At 49.4% G+C, this 12,324-nt stretch overlaps 1 protein-coding gene and 1 pseudogene across 1 annotated transcript in view; both read right to left on the bottom strand.

Moving 5' to 3' along the window:
* Positions 1–7,224, bottom strand: part of SCARB1 (scavenger receptor class B member 1) — an 89,589-nt gene extending 82,365 nt beyond the window's left edge. Inside the window, exon 1 of the mRNA XM_059894170.1 lies at positions 7,173–7,224. The gene's annotated coding sequence lies outside the window, so the exon portion shown is untranslated. The remainder of the gene's footprint in view (positions 1–7,172) is intronic.
* On the bottom strand, positions 689–2,419 carry LOC132348062 (E3 ubiquitin-protein ligase RBX1-like; annotated as a pseudogene).
* Positions 7,225–12,324: the final 5,100 nt, after the last annotated feature.

The raw sequence follows: 12,324 nt of genomic DNA, 5'->3' as shown, positions 1-12,324 counted from the left end.
GCTCCCATTGCATTTCTGTTGGACTGGGCTGTGTTAGAGGATGATATATGATTTAGCAGGAAAAATAAGAGAACAGGGTAAGTGCCCCCAGTGGGCAGGGTTGCAATTTAAATGGGGTGGTTGCGGGAGGGCCTCTGTGAGAGGATGACATTTGAGCAAAGACTTAAAGTAAGTGCAGGAACGAGCCACGTAGATATCTGGGGAAGGTCTTTCCAGGCCCAGGCAACAAGTCAGTGCAAAGGTCCTGAGGCAGAAGTGTGCCTGGATAGATGTTCGTTAGGATGCTATACTATCTCATTGAAGCAAATGACTTCTTAGGAGCTGTTTTTCTTCAGTAGGTGAAAATGACTCTTGCAATTTTTTTTTTACAATCCTCTTTTTTTTTTTTGGCCGTGCCAGGCGGCTTGCTTGCAGGATCCTAGTTCCCCAACCAAGGATTGAACCCATGCCCCCTGCAGTGGAAGCACGGAGTCCTAACCACTGGACTGCCAGGGAATTCCCAGGACACTGTTTTAGAATTTAGGAAAGTAGATTTTATTTGACACAGAGTACAATAGGGCTGCAGGAAGAGCAAACTGAAAAGACAAAGCAGGAGAGACACAGTTCTATTGAACAATTAAGTAACAGGAGGGCAAGTCATTAAACGAAGAACAAAACAGTTGAGCTTGATCAAAGAATGCTCTTTTTTCTAATGCCCACACTTGTGGAATTCCCGCTCTCTGTTGTCCAGCGGACACACCTACTGTGTTTTGAGGCAGCAGGAGATGCAGGGGAAGTGCTTAAACTCCCCCATGCAACGGCACATCTTCAGAAATAGCAGACACCTGGTTAGCTTGACATTCTATGCAAAGATTCATAACGTGGTTCCTGCAGATGGCACAGTGACCAACCACACTATCCCAGGCTCAGAGGGCTACCACATTCCCCCCTTTTCACGTCAAAGCGCTTCCTGCCTGCAGTGATGCTGGTGCCACCCCAGGTATCCACATCCATCACCGCCGCCAATTTGGAAACACACAGACCCTTGCAGCTGTGTGAATATTAATATTAGTGGAGGTCTCCAGAGTCTCACCACCACCACATCCCCTAGGAGACTCAGCCAAGCCCCTACAAAACGCTGACTTCCCGCAGAATCATCCACCACCTTGGGAGTCTCCAGACGTCTTCCTTCGTTAAAAGCTGCCAGTTGAACTTCACCTTTGCCCCCGCCTCTCAGGACTTGAGACATGTATGTCTCTCTGGCAAGAGCTAAGTCTCCAACACAAAACCACCTTCCAGATCAAAGGTGTAAGTGTGTGGGAGGGTTCAGCTGGCAACCAGGAGCTAATAACTCTGCTCTGGGTCTGCCGGATCACAGGAGAAAAGCCTCTGCCTGCTCCCACAGCCCAGACGGCTGGAGACGTGAGGATGGTTCCACTCCCAGGACCCAGGAGGCTCCTCTGAGGTCGCCTGGCCCTGCCGGACCTGCAGGGATGAACATCCACCCATCCATTCACAGAGCAGATATTCACCCAGCACCCACTCTGTGCCAGGCCTACTGTGTGCTAGGGGCAGGGGATAGAATAGCGAACAAGACAGACAGGTCCCCTCTGTCCTGGCCTCACGTTTTAGCAGGGGAGAGAGATTTTAAAACAAAACAAAACACACCTAAGCAAATAAATAAGAATTTTCTATGATGCTAAAGTGCCAATGAGAGAAACAGATGAGGTAACACCACAGAGAAATGAGGGGGTGGAGGGGTGAGACCAGAAGGGGGAGACCGGGGAGGACATTCTGGCAAAATACCCAGTAAGTGCAAAGGCCCTGTGGCAAGGAGATGTCCCATCTGTTCAAGGAACAGATAAGCAGAGACGGCGGCATGAAGGGAAGGCCCCTCAGATAGCATGACCGCCCAGTTTATATCTCTTGTCCCAGTATGATTATAGCTAGCACCCTCCCCCTTTTACCCTCAAAGTTTGTGCAATAAATTAATTGTTAGGTTTTTCTTAGGCCATGGTAAAGAATTCCAATTTTAGCCGTGGAAATCTCATAGCAGAAGAGTAACCTAAATCAGAGTGATCTGATTTAGGTTTTAAAATACCTTTCAGGGACTTCCCTGGCGGTCCAGTGGTTGGGACTCTGCGCTTTCACTGCCGGGGCCCAGGTTCAATCCCTAGTCGGGGAACTAGGATCCCACAAGCTGCGCGGCACGGCCAAAAAATAAAAACTAAAAAAAATATATGGTCCAGTGGTTAAGACCCCACGCTTCCACTGCAGGGGGCGCAGGTTCGAGCCCTGGTCGGGGAACTAAGATCCCACGTGCTGCGCGGTGCGACCAAAGAAACAAATCTTTCAATGATTGCTAATTTTGAAGGGGTGATAACTGTTATGTGAAGCATTTTCGAGGTGCGTACTGCAGGATGTAGGGGAGAAAGGCCATCGTGACTGAGAGTAGCTTCAAACTAATTCACTAGGGGCTTCCCTGGTGGATGCAGGGGACACAGGTTCGAGCCCTGGTCTGGGAAGATCCCACATGCCGCGGAGCAACTAGGCCCGTGAGCCACAACTACTGAGCCTGCGCGTCTGAAGCGTGTGCTCCGCAACAAGAGAGGCCGCGATAGTGAGAGGCCCGCGCACCGCGATGAAGAGTGGCCCCCGCGCGCCACAACTGGAGAAAGCCCACGCACAGAAACGAAGGCCCAACACAGCCATAAATTAATTAATTAATTAATTTAAAAATAATAATAATTCACTAAAAGAGAAAGTGAAAAGGATGGATGAAGCAGCTGTAACAAAAAAACTTGATAGGTGTTGAATCTGAAAAATGGGTCCATGGAGGTTCATGGTACGATTTTCTCTACTTTTGTGTCTGTTCCTACTATAGACTGAATGTTTGTGGCTCCCACACACACACACACAGCACGCACACAAAAAATTCATATGTTAAATCTTAACCCGCAGCGTGATGGTATTTGGAGATGGGGGGGGGTCTCTGGGTGGCGATTAGGTCATGAGGTTGGAGCCATTTTGAATGAAATTCGTGCTCGTATAAAGGAAACCCCAGAGAGCTCCCTCACCCCTTCAGCCACATGAGAATACAGGGAACCTATAACCATCTATGAACCAGGAAGTGGGCTGTCACCAGACACAGAATCTGCCAGCCCCTTGGTGTTGGACTTTGAGCCTCCAGAACCATGAGAAAAAAAAATATCTGTTGTTTATAAGCCACCCAATCTGCGGTATTCTGTTACAGCAGACACGGCAAACTAAGACAATTTCCCTTTTTTTTTTTTTAAAGAATAAAAATACATCTCCCTGACTGCTGCTTGAGGGTCAAGAGTAAAAAGTGTGGCTCAGCTAGGATGAGAATGAGGTGGCCCTGAGCAGCCTGGGTTGGAGTGACTTGGGTTGGGGAAGCCAGCGAGACCTGGACGGATGGAAGGTGTATTTGGGACGGATGGATCGGGGGTGAGGGGTAAAGGCAGGGAAGAAATCTGTGTCATATCAGGAAGGGCTCAGTCATTCAACACATATTCATTGAGCATCTACCCTGTGCCAGACACAGTGCTGCTCTGGGGGATCCAGTGGTGGGCTAAGCAGCCATGGTCCCAGCCGTCTTGGAGCTCACAGTACTGAAGGAGAGACTGACAATAACTAATCACAGAGGTCTAGAATTACAAACTGCACAACAAAGGAAAAAGAGAGAGTTCTCGCAGAGCTTGAGAGTGGGAGGTCCTATGCCAGGATACTGTCCTGTCCCTCAAGAACCACCTTCTGCTTCTCCATCTTGATGTCTTCCCTAAGAAGGTGGCCCTCAGAAACCAGGTAAGCAGCCTCCCATGTCCTCTGGTTTCTAGCTGGCTCTGGCCACTGGGAGGTAGGAGATCTGAAGAAGTTGAGTGAGGGGAAATGAGATGTTCTCCAGCCTCCTGCGGTGGTGTGTTCTTAGTAAAGATACCGTTCATCCTCCTTTGCTACTCCTCTTATTGAGAATACATTTTCCTTTCCTCAGAATCTGGGCTGACACTGTGACCTCTGTCAACCACAGGTTGACTGTGGCAGAAGTGAACCTGGGTAGCCTCCAAGAGTGGACCTTAATCCATCAGCAGCTCTGCTTTCACCTCCTAAAACACTCCTTCCTGAACTCAGCCGCCATGTTGTGAGGAAGCCCAAGCAGCTGTGTGGAGAAGCCATGTGAGTGAGGACCATGCCCTCAGCCACCAGCCCAGCTGAGCTCCCAGCTGGCAGCCAGCATCTGTGGACCTGCCAGGTATCCTGGCATTCCAGAACTATTCAAGCCAGAAGATGATAAGAAATACTAAATTTTTGTTGTTTTAAGTCACTACCTTTGGGGGTGTTTTTTTTTAGCAGCAACAGATTACAGAAACGCTCAGGCTGGCCACGACCCTTTCCAAGTAAGGCAGCCCCTCTCCTTCCAGGTTCCAAGGTCATTCCCTCCCCTCCAACCTTCAGCCCTAGGAGTGAGAACAGCTTCACGACTCCTTTTGTTTTCCTCACACATTTAAAACAGTCCCTGTATTAAACCCTCTTCAAAATCTCCCAGTTTTAGTGCACTGTCCCCTTCCTGCTTGAACCCTGACAGATATGAGAACTGATTCTGTGGTGAAAAAGGAATTAATTAGAGAAGAGGAAGAGAATCCTAGAGACAGCGTTCTGGGGCAAAAGCCTGGAGGTAAGAAAGAATAGTCATTAAAAACAGCAAGTCTGGAGCCAGATAATACAGGTTCAAATCTCGGCTCACATGTGGACATGATACTTCTCTGGACTTCAATTGCCCCATCTGTAAAACGGGGCTAATAATACCTATTTCAGAGGGCTGTGGTGTGAATCAAGTGAGCTCCTATCTGTGAAGCCCTTAGAACCTTAGCGTGTTTATTTAATAAAACAAACAAACTGGAAGATCTCAGGTTGGTAGAGGGGAGAGGTGAGAACGTGAGATGTGAGGTCAAGAAGTAAGCAAAGGTGGGACTTCCCTGGTGGTCCAGTGGTTAAGACTCCTGGCTTCCACTGCAGGGGGGCGCGGGTTCAATCCCTGGTCAGGGAACTAAGATCCCACATGCCGTGCGGTGAGGCCCCCCAAAAGAAGCAGAGGTGAGGCCCTCCTTGTCCACCATATGTCAAATCAGAAAGCCTTCACTGGCTGGCCCAGATGGGGTCAGGTCCCTCAATCATTCATTCATTCATTCCACAAACCATGGCATGCACTGGGCCCTGCTGTGAAGATAGGCAAGGTCTTTGCCCTCGTGGTGCTTTCATAGCAGTGGAGGGGACAGACATAAGCAATCAGGCTGGGTAAAATTAGAGTGCCATGAAAATAAAACAAGAAGACGTCATAAGGAGAGTTACTTGAGATGGGCCGGCCAGGGGAGGCCTCTCTGAGGAGGTGGCATCGGAGCCAGACTTTGAGGGAGAACGTGGGGACCTGTGAAAAGTGCTTAGAGCAGTGAGCACAGCACGTGCCAAGGTCCTGGGGTGAGCATAGGCTGAACACATCAGAAGATCCACAAGACGCTAGGGAGGCTGCATCTCAGGGAGTGGCAGGGGGAGAAGTGGGGGGCCTGGACCAGCGCCAGAGCTGCAGGGCCTTGTGGGCCCCAGGGAGGGGTCTGGGCTTTATGCCTGGGCAACGGAAAGCCAGTGCAGGATTTAAGCAGGAAGTAACTCTATCCTATTTGCTTTGAAAAAGGTTCACTCTGTGACCTCTGTAATACACCCTCCCTGAAGCAGATTCCTTTCCCTGGGAGCATTTTTCTCAGGTGCAGGTGGCATTATAGACTCAGTGGTGTGAGAATAATATCTTTGGCCCCACTGGTCTGGGACCTGTGTGAGACCATGTCCCCCTTGCTCACAGGAAACTCTCAGTAAACACAGTTAAGCAAAGAACCCTGTGAGTGAGCATACTGTGGTCCCTCTCGGCACCACCCCATCTCTGTCCAAACGGGAGTTTCTGCTGCTGGCAGCCGTGTGCAGAATGCTGTTGCCATCCATTTCTTGCCAAAGAATATTTTTGGAACCTGCTTGGACCTGGGTTTCAGCCACCCCCGGCACACACCTCAACCTGGTGCCCAGAGACAGTGTCCCCACGCAGGAAAGAAAACGGCAACTTTGCTGGGCTTCCCTGGTGGCGCAGTGGTTGAGAATCTGCCTGCCAATGCAGGGGACACAGGTTCAAGCCCTGGTCTGGGAAGATCCCACATGCCGTGGAGCAACTGGGCCCGTGAGCCACAATTACTGAGCCTGCGCGTCTGGAGCCTGTGCTCCGCAACAAGAGAGGCCGCGATAGCGAGAGGCCCGCGCACCGCGATGAAGAGTGGCCCCCGCTTGCCACAACTGGAGAAAGCCCTCGCACAGAAACGAAGACCCAACACAGCCATAAATAAAATAAATTAAAAAAAAAAAAAAAAAAAACGGCAACTTTGCTGTTCTACAGTCGAGTGAATTTTTTAAAAGGGCAAAGGCCTTTTCTATCCTAAAGGATTCTTTGTACCAACGTTGGCCTCAACAACACTCCTGCCTGGCGGCACAGCGGCCGTCCTCTTGCTCTGATGCTGTGGGATGTGTCCCCAGGCGTCGGCAGGCCCCAGGCAGACGAGGTGGGTGTTGTAAAGGAAGGGGCCGTGACAGGAGCTGCAGTTTTCTGGGCAGGAGAGAAAAATGTTCTGGCAGGAAAAACAGCAAAACAGATGGGGACCTGCTGCAGACAGAGCTGTTTAGTTAGACTGAAGCACGAACACTTGGCTTTCATTGAAAAAAGCCAGTGTACAGCAGGCCACACACGGTGAGAGTGGTTCTCTTGAGTTAGGAAGGGAAGCCTGAAAAACTCCGCTCAGGTTTCAACAAACCAGCGCTAGTACACTTTGGACCTGAAAACAAAAGCCCTAAGAAATTGAGAAAAAGAGAGAGAAAAAGTTGGACTGTGGGGCTTTTGTGTGCTTTTAGATACTTCCCTGAAGGCTGCTGGCATAATCATGCCACCTTCACATTCCACATTTCAGTTCCTTGAACAAAGTTCACTCCCACCCCAGGGCCTTTGCACCTGCTGTGCCCTCTGCCTGGAATCCTTCCCCTGCCCCTCTTCACCTAGTTGGCTCTTCATTCAGTTCTCTGCTCAAATGTCACCTTCCCAGAGAAGCCCCACCCTCCCTCGCTCTCCAGCAAACCACTCTATTTACCTTCTTGAACGTTGTCTGAAATTATTCTGTTGGTTTATTCGTGGACTTGCTTTTGTGTCTGTCTCCACCCGCTGGAATGCAGCTCTACGACAGCAGGGACCTCTCTCATGCTCTCCAGTACCCAGAACCATCCTGACACACAGAAGACACTCAGTGAACATTCACTGCATAAGTAAATCAATAAAGCCGTTGACTGTGGCTGCTCGCTACTTGCCAGAGGGTTTCACATCTGCAGCCATTGAAATGCTTTTGGCTGAAAGTACTAGAAAGCACCAACCTGAGCCGTTTAACAATGAAGACATTTATTATTTCCACAAAAGGGGGAAGTCCTGAGATGGAGCAGCTTTGGGGTTCTCAGTTTCCGTGGTCAAGGATGGACATCATTGAGCACCCACGTTCTTTCTGTCTTCCTGCCCCAGCATCTGCTGCAATGCAAGACGGCAGCCATCAACCCGGAAGTCCCCCAGCACACCACCCCCGTGTCTTATTGGCCAGAATTTGGTCACGTGTCCACTTCTCAGCCAATCATAGTGAGGGAATGGTGTCAACCTCAAACTTAGCTGACCTTTAGAATCCTGGGGGGCTTCAAAGTCAGAGCTCATGCCCCATCCTCGGAGATTTTCGGTGTCCGGGGTCCAGGACTGGGGTTGGTGTTTTTAACTCCCCGTGTGACCCCCACGTGCAACGGGGGCTCAGAGCCATTCATCTCGGGCTGTGGTTCTCCGTTCTGAGAGATGGGAACAGGATCGAAATGCAGATTCTTGGTCCTTACCCCAGACCTGCTGAATCAGACACTCTAGGGTGAGGCCCAGTGATCTGTGTCTTCACAAGCCCTCCAGGGGATCAGAACTCCTGGGGACTGCGAGAAGGGAGGAGAAGAATCTTCCAGAAGAACAAATGCTTTGAATGCAGCCTGTGGTTGGGAGGGAGGGACTCCCACGCTGACGGGTCCCCCAGCTCCTCTACCCGGAGACAGGCCCATGGTCTCCCATTCCATCCTTTCCTTTGAGGCCGCTGAGATCTGCAGCAGCTTCAGAGGTCCCCGGGCTCTGTGACCTTGATTTTGATTTTGGCCCTCAAGTGTGGCCTGAATTGAAGTCAGTGCAATCAGCTGGGGGCTCCATGGGCGACGGGCATCTTCTCTTCCCGCTCCTCTCTCGCCAGACCTACCCCGCGGGAAAGGGAGACAGGTTCTCAGGCGGGAAGGAGTTTATTTCAGCAAGGTGTTTACCGGTCCTGAGATACTGGAATCAAGTTCCTGAAACTCTACCCTAAGGAACTCATTCAGAGAGGAGCAAGACACCAGTGTCAGTCCAGGCTTTGTTATTGATGTAACAGCATTTGAGTCGTTTTTCCTCTTCGTTCTGTTTTCTCTCCCTCCTACCCCCAGTTAACCATTAAGATTTCTCTTGTCTTGATATTTCTCAAATCCTTTTATTTCTCTCCATCTGTAGTGGGTAGAATTGTGTCCCCCAAAAAAGATATGTTCAAGTCTTAACCCCCAGGACCTGTGAGTGTGACCTTATTTGGAAATAGGGTCTTTGCGGATGTGATCAAGTGAAGATGAAGTCATCCGGGATTGGGGTGGGCCCTAAATCCAGTGACTAGTGTCCTTATAAGAGGAGGGGACACAGGGGAGGCTGGAGTAATGGGTCTACAAGCCAAGGAACGCCGGCCGCCACCAGAACTGGAAAAAGCAAGGAAGGTTCCTCCGGTAGAGGCTTTGGAGAGCACCCGATACCTTGATTTCCAAGTTCTGGCCCTCAGAGCTCTGAGAAATACATTTCTGCTGTTTGAAGCCGCCCAGTTTGTGGTACTTTGTTATGGCAGCCCTAGCAAATGAATGCACCATTTCCACCGCCTTGGTTAGATCCGTGGTTCTCACACCTGAGGCACTTCAGAATCACCTGGTGGGATGGGGGTAGGGGGGACCCAAAGAGCTGCCCACCCCCAACCAGGGGGCCTGATTCAGTAGGTCTGGATGAGCTTATAATTTTGCATTTCTAGCGAGTTCCCAGGAGACACTGATGCTGCTATTTTGGAGACCACACTTTAAGAATCACTGAAACACCATCATCCTGCCTGGTCGACAGACCCATCCCCCCAACTGGCCTAAACTGTCTTCTCCATCCTCCACCCGCAGGCAGGCAGAGCCTCTTAAAACTCACCTTGGAAACTGTCTGTCCCAGATTTAAAACCTCCAGGAGGGGCTTTCCTGGTGGCGCAGTGGTTGAGAGTCTGCCTGCCAATGCAGGGGACACGGGTTCGAGCCCTGGTCCGGGAAGATCCCACATGCCGCGGAGCCACTAAGCCCGTGAGCCGCAACTACTGAAGCCTGCGCGCGCCAAGAGCCCGTGCTCCGCAACAAGAGAAGCCACCGCAATGAGAAGCCCGCGCGCCGCAAGGAAGAGTAGCCCCCGCTCGCCACAACTAGAGAAAGCCCGCGCGCAGCAACGAAGACCCAGTGCAGCCCAAAATAAAAATAATAAATAAAAAAAAAAAAAAAAAAAAAAAAGGCGTCTCACCAGTCATCTTGGATTAGGGGCCCGCCCTATTCCAATATGACTTCATCTTCACTAATCTGCAATGACCCTATTTCCAAACAAGGTCACGTTCTGAGGGGATTAGGGCTTCCGTGTACCTTTTTGGAGGACACAGTTCAACCATAACAGATATTGATCATAATAAGAGCTGACATTAGGATTTCCCTGGTGGTCCAGTGGGTAAAACTCTGTGCTCCCAACGCAGGGGGCCTGGGTTCAATCCCTGGTCTGGGAACTAGATCCCGCACGCATGCCGCAACTAAGAAGTCCGCATGCTGCAACTAAGAAGTCCACATGGTGCGATGAAGATCCCACATGCCGCAACTAAGACCTGGCACAGCCAAAATAAATAAATAAATAAATATTTTTAAAAAATAATAGCTGACATTTAGGGACCCTGAACTGTGCCGGGCACTGTTCTGAATGCTTTATATCTTTGCTCACTGAATCCTCACGCTGACCCTCTGAAGTCAGAACCCGTAATATCCCTACTTTCCAGATGAGGAAACTGAGGCACAGAGCAGTGAAGTGACCTGTCCAAGGTCACACAACCAGACAGTGACCAAGCCTGAATCTGAACCCAGGTCTTCAGATTTCAGAGCCTAAGAGCTACAAAATTCAAGAGAAACAGAAAGGCCTAGTTGATGAAGTCAGGCCCCTCCCTCGCCTGTCCCGCAGCCGCCTGTTCCACTTGTACAATTCTGAAACGATTTTGTATTTAATATTTTTTAAATGCATCCAAGTGGCCAGCGTGAGAAGATCATCAGAAAGCTGTTAGAGGACTTCCCTGGTGGTCCAGTGGTTAAAACTCCGGGCTTCCACTGTAGCGGGCACGGGTTCAATCCCTGGTCGGAGAAGTTCCTCATGCCATGAGGTGAGGCCAAAAAAATAAACAAGCAAGCAAGCAAGCTGTTAGACTTGCTTTACCCACTTTACTGCTGAGCCATGTGGTTATTTTGAATCACTTCTTTGGGAGAGGGCACCATAATTTTTTTCAGAGTTGAAAACCTCCAAAAGCTCCACTGCAGACTCCGACAGCAGAGGTCTGCCCAGCAGGCATTCCTCGGACCCTCCTCCCCAGCTCACAGAGCCCTGACTGTGCTTGGCCAGCAGAGTTTGCAAAGCCCTCCTCAGGCCTAGGACCTGGCATCCTTATGATATTATATGTTATCGTTATAATGCCAAGATAAAAACAACAGAAGTTGTTTTTTTTTTTGTATTGGAGTATAGTTAATTAACAATGTTGTGTTAGTTTCAGGTGTACAGCAAAGTGATTCAGTTATACATATACATGTATCTATTCTTTTTCAAATTCTTTTCCCATTTAGGTTATTACAGAGTATTGAGTAGAGTTCCCTGTGCTATACAGTAGATCCTTGTTGGTTATCTATTTTAAATATAGCAGTGTGCATATGTCAATCCCAAACTTCCAATTTATCCCTCCCTGCTAAAAACAACGGAAGTTTTAAAACACACACACACAGTTTGCATCTCTCTCTATATTTGTGTGTATATATGAAAAAACAAGGCAATGTTGAAGACAGATTTTGGAGGATGGTGAGGAAAAATAGGGTGGGGGGACCATACAAAGTCAGATCTCAGTCATTGCCAAAGTCTTGGTTTTTATTTTGGATGATGGATTACTTTAAAATAACAAGGGGAATTCCCTGGCGGTCCACTGGTTAGGACTCTGCGCTTCCACTGCAGGGGGCACAGGTTCAAGCCCTGGTGGGAGAACTAAGATCCTGCATGCTGTGCGGTATGGCCCCAAATTTTTTTTTTTCGTTAACCAATTAACATTTTTCCCCTGCCCCCTTTTTGGCCGCATCACGTGATATGCAGGGTCTTAGTTCCCCAGCCAGGGATCGAACTGGGGCCCCCCACAGTAGAAGGGCAGAGTCTTAACCACTGGATCACCAGGGAAGTCCCTTAACTTCCTCTTAAAAAAAACAATGTTAGGGCTTCCCTGGTGGCGCAGTGGTTGAGAATCTGCCTGCCAATACAGGGGACACGGGTTCGAGCCCTGGTCTGGGAAGATCCCACATGCCGCGGAGCAGCTAGGCCCGTGAGCCACAACTACTGAGCCTGCGCGTCTGGAGCCTGTGCTCCGCAACAAGAGAGGCCGTGATAATGAGAGGCCCCCGCTTGCCGCAACTAGAGAGAGCCCTCGCGCAGAAACGAAGACCCAACACAGCCAAAAATAAATTTAAAAAAACAAAAAAAAACAAAACGGTGTGCTCCTATTAAAAATAATAATTTTATTGAGTCACACACCATAAAGTTCAGCCTTTGAAGGCGTACGAGTCCGTGGGTTTTAGTACATTCATAATGTTGTACAACTCTCACCACCATCTAATTCCAGAACATTTTTATCTCCCCCAAAAGAAACCCCATACTCTTTAAAAAAGTCACTCCCTGCTCCCCCTCCCCCAGCCCCTGACAACCACTAATCTGCTTTCTGTCTCTGTGGATTTGCTTATTCGCACAGTTCATATAGATGGAATCCAACTGTTAAAAAGAACATAAGCAGGACTTGAATGGACCAAATGATGAGATTGTGGTGTGAACCACGGATTACAGTTCATTCAATTCTGTGCTCTGACAGCCAA

Source organism: Balaenoptera ricei, chromosome 14 (genome assembly GCF_028023285.1).
Source record: "Balaenoptera ricei isolate mBalRic1 chromosome 14, mBalRic1.hap2, whole genome shotgun sequence".
NCBI lineage: Eukaryota > Metazoa > Chordata > Mammalia > Artiodactyla > Balaenopteridae > Balaenoptera > Balaenoptera ricei.
The sequence above is the reverse complement of the archived record's forward strand: the minus strand, read 5'-3'. Positions and strand labels throughout refer to the sequence as shown.